The sequence below is a fragment of the Mya arenaria genome, chromosome 14 (genome assembly GCF_026914265.1).
Source record: "Mya arenaria isolate MELC-2E11 chromosome 14, ASM2691426v1".
Classification (NCBI taxonomy): Eukaryota; Metazoa; Mollusca; class Bivalvia; order Myida; family Myidae; genus Mya; species Mya arenaria.
In genome coordinates this window covers 50,549,067-50,557,035 of record NC_069135.1, presented here as the reverse complement: position 1 = coordinate 50,557,035, position 7,969 = coordinate 50,549,067, and positions in this window count along the sequence as shown.

The window sequence follows — 7,969 nt, the reverse complement described above, 5'->3', positions numbered from 1 at the left end:
ATTATATTGATAAGCATTTAAAAGCTCGACTGATATTTAATATGTAAAATGTTTCATAATAATTGAAATACATTTGTTAAAATACAGTCGAACCTCGCTATGTTGACGTCGGATAAGTCGACTTTCCGATTATGTCGACTTTTTTCCGGTCCCGAATTTATTCCTTCTTATTCTATATAAAATCTGTTTATGTCGATTATTTTATCTCGACTTTTTCGCTATGTCGACCTCGTTTTTCAGTCCCAGTGTTCGTATTTCACACATTCCCTATGTTCTTTATGCCGAACTGTAGATCGAGACGTAGGTGTGAAAATATTCATGACGGTTTGCGGCATGTCGCAAAATACCGTGCGTGTCAATATAACAAACTGTCATAATTGGGGGATACAAAAATGTAATTTTTTAAGTGCGAATAATTAAAGTTGTTTGTTTATGTATTTAATTAAAGAGACATTTATTGCTCAAGCTCTTTGGTATTGTATAAAACATGAACATTTTATTGATTAGATATCAATCCCTAATGGGAACAGAAAGAATAACTTCAAAATATCAAATGTTAGTTCCACTGCTCTGGTCGAACAATTCAGAGAAGGACCCGGTATAAAATCTTACAATGTATGCAATTGTGGCTCTATATGTGTTGTATGTGATCCATAAACGTAATAGAAATAAATTTGACACAAATAATTCTTCTTTTGTTTCACTTTATTTTTCAATAATAAGTTTGCTGTTTTCATGACGAAAATATTTAACAAGACCGTTCAATTGTGGATGTAAACTTCGTACAATCCAACAGAAACGTGTTGGGATTGGATATATTTTTTGTAATTCGGATGAGTCGACTTTTCGTTATCTCGACTTTTTCCACTAGGTCCCGAAAAAGTCGACATAACGAGGTTCGACTGTACATAAATATTCTACAACTATAATACACGTGTATTTTTCTGATTAAAGCAATTAAACTGTCACTAAGGCCAACAAAAATAACACCTGTGTTTCCTATTACCTGCAGTAACAAATGGGATCGGTAGTTCGTATATTTTTAACCTTGTCATAGGAAACATTACCGCTAGCATTTTTTTATCATTAGAATAATTATATAATCATTGAATGAATGTTGAGTTAAACAATACTCTTGCACATACTATTATTCTGTAACCCAATGCATTATTGTCAAAATTCAATTTACACCGGTAATTGTGCACGAACATTTTGCTTGCTTTGATTTTCTGTTGCACTTTCTTGTTATATTTTTTTCAGAAGTAACAAAAACATTCACCGTACCGATCGCAAATATTCAAACATTGTTCTTTTATAATAAATGGCGTAGCAATCAAACTGTTGTATAATACAACTGTAAACTGACCAAAATAATACGTCAGTTTATCTTCTATTTGATTTTCATTTTTTTAGCGAGAAATAATATACAATTTAAATCAAAATAAAATTACATAAATTATTGTTTTTATATTTTAACACATTCGGACCACTTCGGTCATTTTCCATAGAAAAAAAACCTTGGACAAAACAAACCAAATTGTTACTTCCCTTGCAGTACAGTAATGACTGTCATCATTCAAATCACATGACCATGGATATATAACGTGATACATACGTAACGGGTTCTACCAAAACACCATACCGGAAATCAGCTTGCATGCCGGTTGTTGCGTACATGTTACGATATTTTCCGTTCATCTCCTGCTATTAGTTAAGTAGTTTTTGTTCCGATTTTACTTATAATAATTATTCTTTACATTGATACTTCGTTTAATTTCATATAAAGTTTAAGTATTACTTCGTCGTTTAATTCATCATTGAGATTTTATTTTCAGCTGGTCACTTATTACTTAAATCATGTTCCTTTTATTTTGCTGTACATAATTCAATGGGATATGCGCCTATTTTCGGAATAAAATATGGCAAAGTTTATAATAGTTGGCTTGTTTTGAAAAACATTGTGTCATTTGAATGTTCCATAATTATCAACCTATTGGTTCACTAAAATGGTCTAGCTCTGTACTTTAACTGATTTAATAACCAAAAATTTATACCTCAACTGCCATTCCTTAAATGAACCATTTTCGGCAATTACATTTATCAATCGATGAACGCAACATAATCGGATATGTTCGGATCGCAATTCATTGCATAACAATATACATGAAAACTATTGATCTTGTTGTTGGTTGTATTGTGTCAGCAGTCCCGTAAAATATAAATCAACATTTAAGAAAGTGTTAATTTATTTTATTTTAAATGTATTGTTGCCACAAGTGTTTCAATTTTACGTTTAAAGGTGATTTCAAGTGGCTGATCTTTTCCTGCGTTATTGTGACGTCATTTGTAAAAAAATGTTTCCTGTTAGAGTAGGGTCGTTCTAATTACAGAATGGGTAAGAAAGGATTACTGAAGGGTTTTCTTCAATTAAATGAAGTGTTTTTTAACAATTCTTGAATGAAATAATGAACTATTGGTGTATATATAAGGAATGAATTGCGGGGTTGATGTCATAATCGGGTAATGAACGCAGTTGGGCTGGTCAAAGTGTGTGGAGTCCGAAGAACTCCACGCGTACTTTGACCAGCCCAATTGCGTTCATATCCACGATATTGACATCAACACCGCAATTCATTCCTTAAATGAAGTAACGGCATATTAACTTACATGTTTAACAGACCATATTTGTGTGTGTTTTACTGTTTATTTAATAAATGACTGGATCAATTTATGCAAGGTATCTGTCCTTTGACGATATCTTCACCATTTTAATATTCATCTGTTTTGTTAAGTTACAGTGTGTGTATACCAAGTGATAAATTACGTCATAAATGCCACGTCGGACGGCAACATCTTGCTTAAAATGAAGACTTAAATTAAAGATAAGTATTCTTTAATAACACAATTTAACATAAAACTAAAGGCAGTCTATGCCGCTTAAGGAGCCCCGCATTTGTTTTATTACCGAAATTTGATAAGGTCATTAGTTTCAACAAACACTACGACAAACCTGTTTCCAAAATAATGTTTTGACAGTGCTCCGTCAGACGGCCGTATTATGGCAAGGTTTTTAAGAAACTAAACTCTCAATCAAACTTTTGTAAAAGACCGAACTAAGTCAAGGCTCCTCATGCAGCTAGACTGCGCTATATTTTATTTAAAATGGTAAAGAAATAGTAAAGTTAACTTTGTTTAAAGTCATTTTTCAAATCAAAATATTGCCCTCCGTAGCATTTATGACACAATTTATCACGCGGTATACACACACGGAGTAAGTCCCTCTGGACCATCCATATTGTTTTACGATAGATTTTCAAATTTAAAAGTTATTTTACTTTTGCTTTATTTTAAGACACTGTATCGTTGGTTATTTTTTTTGACACTCAGCTTGATTAATTCAAACTGACAGTCTGAAGATTACACTTTATCTAGGCGTGATAGAGACACATTTACATGTAGTTGCATATGTATAGGATAAACATTTGATACTTTATTATTGACAATTGAATAAATACATGACTTAAATTGTGAATAGAATGTATGAATATGAGCACATCTCAGTCATGATCAACTGTCGAGTTACACGTTTTTTTTTTCCTTGGCCTTATGTATTTTTTTACTACAACGTATTTGAAAATGCTTATGTTCTATTTATTTTGCTTGCAACTGCACTGTACGCCTTGTCAGTGTCATACCCGAAGCAATTTAAATTATACGCCCGTGTTCTTGAGTAATCCGTCTGTAACGGGTTAAGAAAAACATTGTACGGCAAAACCGGGACTGTAGCCCGGGACCTCCGGATTACAGGGCGAGTGCACTAAAAACTGGGTAATACAAAGCCATTTTTACCAGTCTGCTCACAAACCCCAATACGTGTATAGGTTTAGGTACCATGACATACTCCCCTGCCAAGCCAGGATAGAAAACCAGGTAAAGATCGTTTCGATGAAATAGGGTTGGCGGTTTATCAACGGCTTATCAACGAGAGTACGATAGAATATCGTATGAGCAAAGGTTCCAATTGAATGCCTGCCTACTCGATGGTTACAAATACAATTGATTGTTCAAAGCTGCAATATCACAGATTAAAAATGAAGACGCAATTTCAGTTTATGTCTCAGAATCAGCCGATTTTGGTATCAATGTCTTTAACTCAATCCTATAAGATATCTCACAATATAGCAGATCTCATTTGTATGGAAAACGTTCATTAATATACATCAATCTTCAAACGTAGATATGAAAAACTGCGGTTTGATCTTTGCCAGCACTCTTGTGTCACTGGTTTGAAAAAAAATTACTCAAAAATTGGCTCGTTTCAAGACAAAAAGAAAAGTTGCGAAACGGTTGATCTGTGAGAGTGCAGCTTTAACACACATAATCGAACAAATTGTGGAAACTATCCAATAAAGATGTTATAGTTTTGAAATAGATAGCATAACTATCGATTGGAAAATCAATTGTACGATACTTGCGTTGATAAGATAGCCCCATTAAGAACACGTTCAACCACTGTCCCCCGTTGGGCGCCCCATTAAGTACACGTTCAGCCACGGTGCTACGTTGGACTCTCCATTAAGAACACGTTAAGCCACGGACCCCCGTTGGGCGCCCCATTAAGTACATATCCAGCCATGTTTCCACGTTGGGCGCCCCATTAAGTACACGTTTAGCCACGGTGCTCCGTTGCGCGCCCCATTAAGTACACGTTCAGCCACGGCCCCCCGTTGGGCGCCCCATTAAGTACATATCCAGCCATTTTCCCACGTTGGGCGCCCCATTAAGTACACGTTCAGCCACGGTGCTCCGTTGGACTCTCCATTAAGAACACGTTAAGCCACGGCCCCCCGTTGGGCGCCCCATTAGGTACACGTTCAGCCACGATGCTCCGTTGGACTCTCCATTAAGAACACGTTAAGCCACGGCCCCCCGTTGGGCGCCCCATTAAGTACATATCCAGCCATGTTCCCACGTTGGGCGCCCCATTAAGTACACGTTCAGCCACGGTGCTCCGTTGCGCGCCCCATTAAGTACACGTTCAGCCACGGTGCTCCGTTGGGCGCCCCATTAAGTACACGTCCACCCATGGTCCCCCGTTGAGCGCCCCATTAAGTACACGGACAGCCAAGGTTCCCCGTTTTGCGCCAAACGTGACAGGATGGAACAAATGTGCAGACATTCTGGGCTCGATACTTTGAAGCGTGCTGTATTAAAGCTGCACTCTCACAGATTTACCGTTTTGACAACTTTTTTTTATTTTTTGTCTTGGAAATGTTTGGGTTTGCAAACCAATGATATAAGACTGCTGACAAAAAATCAGATTGCAGAATTTCATATATCCCTTCGAAAGTTACTAACGGTTTAAGAAAAATGCATAAAACATCAATTTTTGAACTAAAATATGAAATTCTCGGAACTGATTTTTGTCAGCAGTCTTATATCACTGGCTTTCATGGATTTTCGCAAAAATTAGCTCGTTCCGGGACAAAAAAATAAAAAAAAAGTTGTCAGAACGTTCAATCTGTGAGAGTGCAGCTTTAAAGCTGTTCGTGAACTACCGAGGGACTTTAGACGGTGCTACATTAAAAGTCAATGTGAATAACTATAAGGCATTGAACTGTGTTACTTAAAAGCATTATGTGAACTACTTAAAGACTTTAAACGGTTTTACCTTTAAAATGTTCTGCTCTAAGGCTTTAGACGATGTAACCTTAAAGCTTCGGATGAACTGCTCCTGAAACGGCTTTAGACGGTGTTACCTTTAAGCTTTGAATGATCTGCTCTAAGACTTCAGACGGTGAAACCTTAAAGCAACTGTGCACCAGATGATCAATTTGAAAGAAAAAAAGAAAATTGTCGAAAACTGTCATAAACTTGGTATTAATGTGTACAATGCATTGAAACTTAGTAACTGAAGTGCCACATAGTTTACAAGTTATTTAATTTAGCATTTATTTCGTATTTTTCCATTAAAAAAGATTACTGGGTATGTCTACCTAGTAAAATTCATTCCTTATGCGTGATTGGCTGGTCGATGTTATCACGTGATATTACCGAGTTAGGTTTATAGCTTAATTAAGTCACCCAATTAGGGTAAGTCTTCGTTGCTCAGTGGATACGACGCTGAACTGCAATTTTGGCGACACGGGTTCGAACCCGGTCTCCGACACAATTTGTTTTTACATTTTGGTACCTTTTCTTTACAAGTATGATATCAAAACGTAACACATTCTATTAAATAATTGTCCTGAGATTCGTTACAGAAAAAACTTTTTTTTGGTGCCAATCTGGTGTACAGTCCTTTTAAAGCTTTAAATGAGCTACTCTAAGGCTTTAGACGGTGTAGCTTTATAGCTTACAATTTACTGCTCTAAGGCTTTAGATGGTGTTATCTTAAAGCTTACAACTTTTTCTCTAAGGCTTTAGACGGTGTTATCTTAAAGCTTACAACTTTATTCTCTAAGGCTTTAGACGGTTTAACTTTATAGCTTACAATTTACTGCTCTTAGTCTTTAGATGGTGTTATCTTAAAGCTTACAACTTTCTTCTCTAAGACTTTAGACGGCGTAACCTTAAAGCTTACAACTTACTGCTCTAAGGCTTTAGATGGTGTTACCTTAAAGCTTACATTTAACCTCTCTTAGGCTTTTGATGGTGTTACCTTAAAGCTTACAACTTACTGCTCTCAGGCTTTAGATGGTGTAACTTTAAAGCTTACAATTAACTTCTCTAAGGCTTTAGACGGTGTTACCTTAAAGCTTGCAATTTACTGCTCTAAGGCTTTAGACGGTGTAACCTTAAAACTTACAATTTACTGCTCTAAGACTAAAGACGGTGTAAATTTAAATCTTACAATTAACTTCTCCAAGGCTTTAGACGGTGTAACTTTAAAGCTTACAATTAACTTCTCTAAGGCTTTAGATGGTGTAACTTTAAAGCTTACAATTAACTTCTCTAATGCTTTAGACGGTGTTACATTAAAGCTTGCAAGTATCTGCTCTAAGGTTTTAGACTGTGTAACCTTAAAGCTTACAATTTACTGCTCTAAGGCTTTAGATGGTGGTACCTTAAAGCTTACAGTTTACTGCTCTTAGGTTTTAAACGGTAAATGATATGAATATTTAGAAAAAACATGTAATAGAAATATTCAGCCAAATGTATTAAACTGGTTGAATCTCTTGTTTGGACAAACGGTAGTTCGACATGTTTATTGATCAGTGAATTCATACCAAACCAAATCATTTAAATATGCAAACAACCTAATGATAACCTGTTGACATCTTATCAGAGTTGTATGCATTTGGCTGGTAGTTGCTAACTTGCGAAGATTAAAGAGTTAAAACAAACATTTTAAACTTATTATGGATAGTATTATAGACAGCACGTACATTACATCATTAAATTATATAAATTCAAGTGAAACTCTAAAAATAAAATCAATCTATAATTAATGGAAAAGACCACTATCAAATGCCTTTAATGTGAATGCAAAATAGGGCAGGAATTATGATTTCTAGCTTATCATTTTGCTTGGTAATAGATGTATGTGTCAATTCCTTGTTGGCAGTATATTCATGCGGTCAGTTCCGTGTTGGAAGTATATGTATTCGGTCATTTCCGTGTTGGCAGTATATGCATGCGGTCAGTTTCGTGTTGGCAGTATTTGTATGCGGTCAGTTCCGTATTGGCAGTACATACATGCGGTCAGTTCCGACTTCGCAGTACATGTATACTTGTCAGTTTGAAACAGTCGAAATATCAAAGGTATACTTTTCACTGTATTGAAATTGTAGCCCGCTTTCAGTTTCAAATCGAACGTCAGCGCACACAGGTCTAGGGCAACGACGCCAATTCCGAAATGACGTTACGTGTGCAAACAAATTGGCGTGTTTTTCTAAAACAATAATTAAATGACATCTCCATTTCTAGGCATTTAATAAAATTAAAAAAAAATCGTTTCCAATAAGAT